The following is an 8,009-nucleotide window of genomic DNA, read 5'->3' as shown; positions in this document are numbered from 1 at the left end:
CTCCCTCTCTCTCTCTCTCTCTCTGCCTCCCTCCCTCCCTCCTCTCCAGAGCTCTGGGAGGTGCCGTTTGAGGACATCTCTGAGCTGCAATGGGTAGGGAGCGGGGCCCAGGGGGCCGTCTTCCTGGGTAAACTCCACGGACAGGAAGTAGCTGTGAAGAAGGTTCGAGACATCAAGGAGACAGACATCAGACATCTGAGAAAACTCAAACACCCCAACATCATCACCTTCAAGTAAGAATACAGTACATTAGAATACAGTACAGTCTAATACTGTAAAATACAGTACAGTAGAATACAGTAGACTACAGTACAGTAGAATACAGTACATTAGAGTATAGTTCCGTAGAATACAGTACAGTAGAATACAATAGACTACAGTACAGTAGAGTACAATACATTAGAGTATAATTCCGTAGAATACAGTACAGTAGAATACAGTAGACTACAGTACAGTAGAGTACAATACAGTAGAATACAGTACAATAGAATACAGTACAGTATAATACAGTAGAATACAGTACAGTAGAGTACTAACTGTAAGTCGTTCTGGATAAGAGCGTCTGCTTAATGACTCAAATGTAATATCCCATGTAGAATACAGTACAATATAGTACAGTACAGTACAGTAAAATACAGTAGACTACAGTACAGTAGAGTACAATACAGTAGAATACAGTACAATAGAATACAGTACAGTATGATACAGTAGAGTACAGTAGAGTACTAACTGTAAGCCATTCTGGATAAGAGCGTCTGCTAAATGACTAAAATGTAATATCCCATGTAGAATACAGTACAATACAGTACAGTACAATACAGTAAAATACAGTACAGTAGAATACAGTAGAATACCGCACAGTAGAGTACAGTAGAATACAGTACAGTAGAGTATAATACAGTACATTACAGTAGATTAGAATACATTACAGTAGAATACAGTACAGTAGAATACAGTACAGTAAAATACAGTACAGTAGAGTATAATACAGTAGAATACAGTAGAGTAGAATACAGTACAGTAGAGTATAATAAAGTACAATACATTAGAATACAGTAGAATACAGTATGGTAGAGTATAATACAGAAGAATACAGTACAGTAGAATACTGTACAGTAAAGTATAATATAGTAGAAGACAGTACAATAGAATACAATAGAATATACCCAGGCCCGTGCTATTTATATTACCTTAATGGAGAACTGTGTTACTAATCCTCTCTTCCTTCTCTCCTCTCTCTTTCCTCTCTTCCCTCGCTCCTCTCCTCCTTCTCTCCTCTCTCTTTCCTCTCCTCCCTCTCTCCTCTCCCCCTTCTCTCCTCTCTCTTCCCTCTCCACCCTCTCTCCTCTTCTCCATTCAGGGGTATCTGCACCCAGGCCCCGTGTTATTGTATCCTAATGGAGTACTGTGCCCAGGGCCAGCTGTACGAGGTGCTGAGGGCGGGTAGGAAGATCACCCCCTCCCTGCTCATCGACTGGGCCATGGGCATGGCTGGAGGCATGAACTACCTCCACCTACACAAGATCATCCACAGAGACCTCAAGTCACCCAAGTAAGTAGTCCTACCTACACGATAACTATGCTTTAGCTTGGTGGCAGATCTATATGTGCTTGAGCCAATTACCTCTGTTGTGTTCATTGTCATGCCAAACATATGGTGGTACATGAAGTAGATATCATTGAATATGATACGTTTTAGGGGTGTTAGCGACTTAGCGTACATTTAGTTTCTCAAGTTACCAGACCTCAATATCTATATTCTTGTTTGAGTAATTTGAATAGTTCTAGGGACTGTGTTGTGTCTCTCTGTGACTACTGTACCTTCCCCTGACTGTGTCTCTGTGGCTACCATACCTTCCCCTGACTGTCTCTCTGTGGCTACCGTACCTTCCCCTGACTGTCTCTCTGTGACTACCGTACCTTCCCCTGACTGTCTCTCTGTGGCTACTGTACCTTCCCCTGACTGTCTCTGCTGTGGCTACTGTACTTCCGTGTAGGTCTCTCTGTGGCTACGGTTACTTCCTGACTGTCTCTTCTGTGACTACTGTACTTCCTGACTGTCTCTCTGTGACTACTGTACCTTCCCCTGGACTGTCTCTCTGTGACTACTGTTACTCCTGACTGTGTCTCTGTGCTACGTACCTTCCCCTGACTGTCTCTCTGTGGCTACGTATTCCCCTGATGTGTCTCTGTGGCGTCTATACCTTCCCTGACTGTCTCTCTGTGGCTACATACCTTCCCCTGACTGTCTCTCTCTGTGACTACTGTACTTCCCTTGACTGTCTCTCTGGTGACTACTGTACCTTCCCTGATGTTCTCTGTGGCTACTGTACTTCCCTGACTGTCTCTCTGTGGCTACTGTACCTTCCCCTGACTGTCTCTTGTGGCTACTGTACCTTCCCCTGACTATTCTCTGTGGCTACTGTACCTTCCCCTGACTGTCTCTCTGTGCTACTGTACCTTCCCCTGACCGTCTCTCTGTGGCTACTGTACCTTCCCCTGACTGTCTCTCTGTGCTACTGTACCTTCCCCTGACTGTCTCTCTGTGGCTACTGTACCTTCCCCTGACTGTCTCTCTGTGGCTACTGTACCTTCCCTGACTGTCTTCTGTGCTACTGTACTTCCCCTGACGTCTCTCTGTGACTACTGTACCTTCCCCTGGACGTCTCTCTGTGCTACTTACCTTCCCTGACTGTCTCTCTGTGGCTACTGTACCTTCCCCTGACTGTCTCTCTGTGGCTACTGTACCTTCCCCTGACTGTCTCTCTGTTGGCTACTGTACCTTCCCCTGACTGTCTCTCTGTGCTACTGTACCTTCCCTTGACGTCTCTCTGTGACTATACCTTCCCTGACTGTCTCTCTGTGGCTACTGTAGCTTCCCTGACTGTTCTCTGTGCTACTGTACCTTCCCCTGACTGTCTCTCTGTGGCTAACTGTACCTTCCCCTGACTCATCTCTCTGTGGCTACTGTACCTTCCCCTGACTGTGTCTCTGTGGCTACTGTACTTCCACTGACTACTCTCTGTGGCTACCGTACCTTCCCTGACTGTCTCTCTGCTGTACTGTACCTTCCGCCTGACTAGTCCTTCTCTGTGGGCTACTGTACCTTCCCCTGACTGTCTCTCTTGTGGCTACTGTACCATCCTCTGACGTGTCTGGGCCGTACTTCGTGACTGTTTCTGTGGCTATGTACCTTCGCCTGCTTCTCTCTGTGGCTACTGTAACTTCCCCTGACTATCTCTCTGTGGCTACTTACCCCGTTTGACTGTGCCCTCTTGACCTGTTGTCTTCTGGTGTGCTACTGTACCTTCCCCTGACTGTCTCTCTGTGGCTACTGTACCTTCCCTGACTATCTCTCTGTGGACTATGTACCTTCCCCTGACTGTCTCTCTGTGGCTGACCTTCACTGTACCTTCCCCTGACTTGTCTCTCTGTGGTCTGTACTTCCTGACTGTGCCTGTATACTCTACTCTAGTATGTTGATCACCTATGATGACGCGGTGAAAATCTCTGACTTCGGACGATCTAAGGAGATGAGTGATAAGGCACCAAGATGTCGTTCGCCGGTACGGTGGCCTGGTGGCCCCAGAGGTGATCAGGAACGAACCCTGTATAGAGAAGGTCGACATCTGGTAAGAGAAAACACCTTCTTACACTTTTCCTTCGTGCTTTATAGATTATTTAGTTTTGATATCAATCCCTCTGAAAAAGAGACCTGTTAAAATAAAGGTTAAATACAAATAAATCTTTACAAATCATTTTAAGTATAATGTTTATATTTTTAGCAAACGCTCTTATTCCAGAGTGCCTTGAGCCCACCCTGCTTTTTTCTTTTATTTTTTGTTTCCTTCTTATCCATCCCTCTATTATCCTCTCTCTCTCTTTCTCTCTCTCTTTCCTCTCTCTCTTTCTCTTCTCTCTCTCTTTTCCCTCTTCATCTCTTTCTCTCCTCTCTCCTCTCTCTCTCTCTCTCTCTCTCTTCTCTCTCATCTCCTCTCATCTCTCTCTTTCTCTCCTCTCCCTCTCCTCTCTCTCTCCTCTCTTCTTTCTCTCGTCTCTCTCTCGCTCGTGTCCCTCTCTCTCTCCTCTTCTCTCTTTCTTCTCTTTCTCCTCTCTCTCCTCTTTCTCTCCTCCTCCCTCTCTTTCTCTCTCCCCTCTCTTCTTTCTCGATCGTCTCTCTCTCGCTCGTGTCCCTCTCTCTCTCTCGTCTCTCTCTCTCTCTCTCTCTCTCTCTCGCTCTCTCTCTCTCTCCTAAGAGAGGAATGCTGGCTAATTCAATTATTGATTTGCCAGATGCTCTTGTGCTCTGGAGAGGCTGAAATATCCTTTCTAAAGCCTGTGTCCTGGCCCTGGGCCTAGAGCACACTACACTGGATATGGAGAGGGGAGTCTGATTTCACACTGATCCTACACTACTGAAAGATGAGACAGTGGTTTCTCCCAGAGTCGAATGGTAGAGTCTGATTTCCAAACATTTTAACATAATTTTTTGTAAACATTTTAGTAATTTAGCAGACACTCTAATTTAGGGTTTTACAATCAGTGCTTTCAACTATATAAATGTAGGTCCATGATCATTTCTACACAGTTTCGATGTCCGCCCCAAAACCACCCACGGGCCCGTTCTAAATAGGCTCGAGTTTGACACGTGAACTAAAAGGTACAACTGTCCGATGAAAAACTACAAGAATGTAGACAGTATGTATCTGTATCTATCTCTGGTTCTACATTACGGGTCTACATTATCTCCTGCCCTTATCGCTGTCTATTCTGAGAGAAAGGATGGTTTGAGGTTTGCTGTTTGCTCTGGTCTGCCTTAACATGCTCTGACAGTTGGGCCAGACAACTGGCTAAATATAAAAGTACATTGGGTCTACTGTAGACAGTAAAATGAGGAATCATTTTTACAAACTCCATTTAAAGAGAGTGTTCCTCGGAACCATTGCATAAAGGGCATTGTGACAAAGACTGTGGCAGTGAGACAGCAAGGTTCTCTCCCTTTACCGTCCTACTCTGGAGAAATCTACAATAAGATCGGGTGTAGAGAAAATGAAATGGTTTCTTCGAGAATAACAAAACAGGACAGAGAATGCCATTACATGCTTCAGTCATAGTATTACTCATTACATGCTTCAGTCATAGTATTACTCATTACATGCTTCAGTCATAGTATTACTCATTACATGCTTCATAGTATTACTCATTACAGCTTCAGTCATAGTATTACTCATTACATGAGCTTCAGTCATAGTATTACTCATTACATGCTTCAGTCATAGTATTACTCTTACAAGCTTCAGTCATAGTATTACTCATTACATGCTTCAGTCATAGTATTACTCATTACAGCTTCAGTCATAGTATTACTCATTACATGCTTCAGTCATATTATTACTCATTACATGCTTCAGTCATAGTATTACTCATTACATGCTTCAGTCATAGTATTACTCATTACATGCTTCAGTCATAGTATACTCATTACATGCTTCACTCATAGTATTACTCTTACATGCTTCAGTCATAGTATTACTCATTACATGCTTCAGTCATATTTTACTCATTACATGCTTCAGTCATAGTATTATTCATTACATGCTTCAGTCATCTATTACTCATTACATGCTTCAGTCATAGTATTACTCTGAACATGCTTCAGTCATAGTATTACTCATACATGATCACTCATAGTATTACTCATTACATGCTTCAGTCATCGTATTACTCATTACATGCTTCAGTCATCTTATTACTCATTACATGCTTCAGTCATAATATTATTCTTACATGCTTCAGTCATCTTATTACTCATTACATGCTTCAGTCATAGTATTACTCATGACATGCTTCAGTCATAGTATTATTCATTACATGCTTCAGTCATAGTATTACTCATTACATGCTTCAGTCATAGTATTACTCATTACATGCTTCAGTCATAGTATTACTCATTACATGCTTCAGTCAGTATTACTCATTACATGCTTCAGTCATCGTATTACTCATTACATGCTTCAGTCATAGTATTATTCATTACATGCTTCAGTCATCTTATTACTCATTACATGCTTCAGTCATGTATTATTCATGACATGCTTCAGTCATCTTATTACTCATTACATGCTTCAGTCATAGTATTACTCATTACAAGCTTCAGTTCATAGTATTACTCATTACAAGCTTCAGTCATCGTATTATCATTACATGCTTCAGTATAGTATTACTCATTACATGCTTCAGTCATAGTATTACTCATTACATGCTTCAGTCATAGTATTACTCATTACATGCTTCAGTCACAGTATTATTCATTACAGCTCATCATAGTATTACTCATCAGCTTCAGTCTAGTATTATTCATTACATGCTTCAGTCATAGTAATCTCATCGTATAAAAAGGCAATAAGTAGGAATTTATTAGGGTACTACTCTAACCACAGGAGGTTGGTGGCAACTTTAATTTGGGAGGAAGGGCTCGTGGTAATGGCTGGAGTGGAATAGGCGGAATGGTATCAAATACATCAAACACATGGTTTGATGCCATTACATTCGCTCTGTTCCAGCTATTATTAAGAGCCGTCCTCCCCTCAGCGGCCTCCACTGACTATAACACGCAATAACATTATATGTCTGTAGAGGTAAACTACCATTCTGTAGATTCTCATCGATAATAAACAAGTGGCCAGAGATAGAAGCTAAAAAGAATCACATAAATACAACATTACTTTCTACTCCCACATGATGCTATTGGTGCTTTCTCCCTCCACATGATGTGATTGGTGCTTTCTCCCTCCCACATGATGCTATTGGTGCTTTCTCCTCCCCATGATGCTATTGGTGCTTCTCCCTCCCACATGATGCTATGGTGCTTTCTCCTCCCACATGTGCTATTGGTAATTTCTCCCTCCCACATGATGCTTTTTGGTGCTTTCTCCCTCCCTGCATGTGCATTGGTGCTTCTCCCTCCCACATGATGTATTGGTGCTTTCTCCCCGCCCAATGATGTATTGGTGCTTTCTCCCCACATGATGCTATTGGTGCTTTCTACCTCCACATGATGCTATTGGTGCTTTCTCCTCCCACATGATGCTATTGGTGCTTTCTACCTCCCACATGATGCTTTGGTGCTTCTCCCTCCCACATGATGCTATTGGTGCTTTCTACCTCCCACATTGATGCTATTGGTGCTTTCTCCCTCCCACATGATGCTATGGTGCTTTCTACCTCCCACATGATGCTATTGGTTTCCGCTTTCTCCTCCACATGCATGTGATTGGTGCTTTCTCCCTCCCACATGATGCTGATTGGTGCTTTTCCCTCCACATGATGCTATTGGGTGCTTCTCCCTCCCACATGATGCTATTGGTGCTTTCTCCCTCCACATTATGCTATTTGGTGCTTTCTCCCTCCACATGATGTGATTGGTGCTTTTCTCCTCCCAAATGATGTGATTGGTGCTTTCTCCCTCCCACATGATGTGATTGGTGCTTTTCCCTCCACATGATGCTCTTGGTGCTCTCCCTCCACATGATGCTATTGGTGCTTTCTCCCTCCCCAACATGATGTATTTGGTGCTTTCTCCCTCCAACATGATGCTATTGGTGCTTTCTCCTCCCACATGATGCTAATTGGTGCTTTCTACCTCCCACGTGATGCTATTGGTGCTTTCTCCCTCCGACATGATGCTATTGGTGCTTTCTACCGTCCCACATGATGCTATTGGTGCTTTTCTCCTCCGACATGATGCTATTGGTGCTTTCTCTACCTCCCACATGATGCTATTGGTGCTTTCTCCCTCCCACGTGATGCTATTGGTGCTTTCTCCCTCCCACATGATGCTATTGGTGCTTTTCCTCCCTCCACATGATGCTATGGTGCTTTCTCCCTCCCACATGATGCTATTGGTGCTTTCTACCTCCCACATGATGCTATGGTGCTTTCTCCCTCCACATGATGCTATTGGTGCTTTCTACCTCCCACTGATGCTATTGTGGCTTTCTACCTCCACA

The 8,009-nt window shown here is 43.4% G+C and overlaps 1 pseudogene; it reads left to right on the top strand.

Moving 5' to 3' along the window:
- Positions 1–49: 49 nt before the first annotated feature.
- Positions 50–8,009, top strand: part of LOC112069711 (mitogen-activated protein kinase kinase kinase 12-like) — a 42,175-nt pseudogene continuing 34,215 nt past the window's right edge.

Source organism: Salvelinus sp. IW2-2015, unplaced genomic scaffold (assembly GCF_002910315.2).
Source record: "Salvelinus sp. IW2-2015 unplaced genomic scaffold, ASM291031v2 Un_scaffold1085, whole genome shotgun sequence".
Lineage (NCBI taxonomy): Eukaryota > Metazoa > Chordata > Actinopteri > Salmoniformes > Salmonidae > Salvelinus > Salvelinus sp. IW2-2015.
This window is presented reverse-complemented; position numbering and strand designations above follow the sequence as displayed.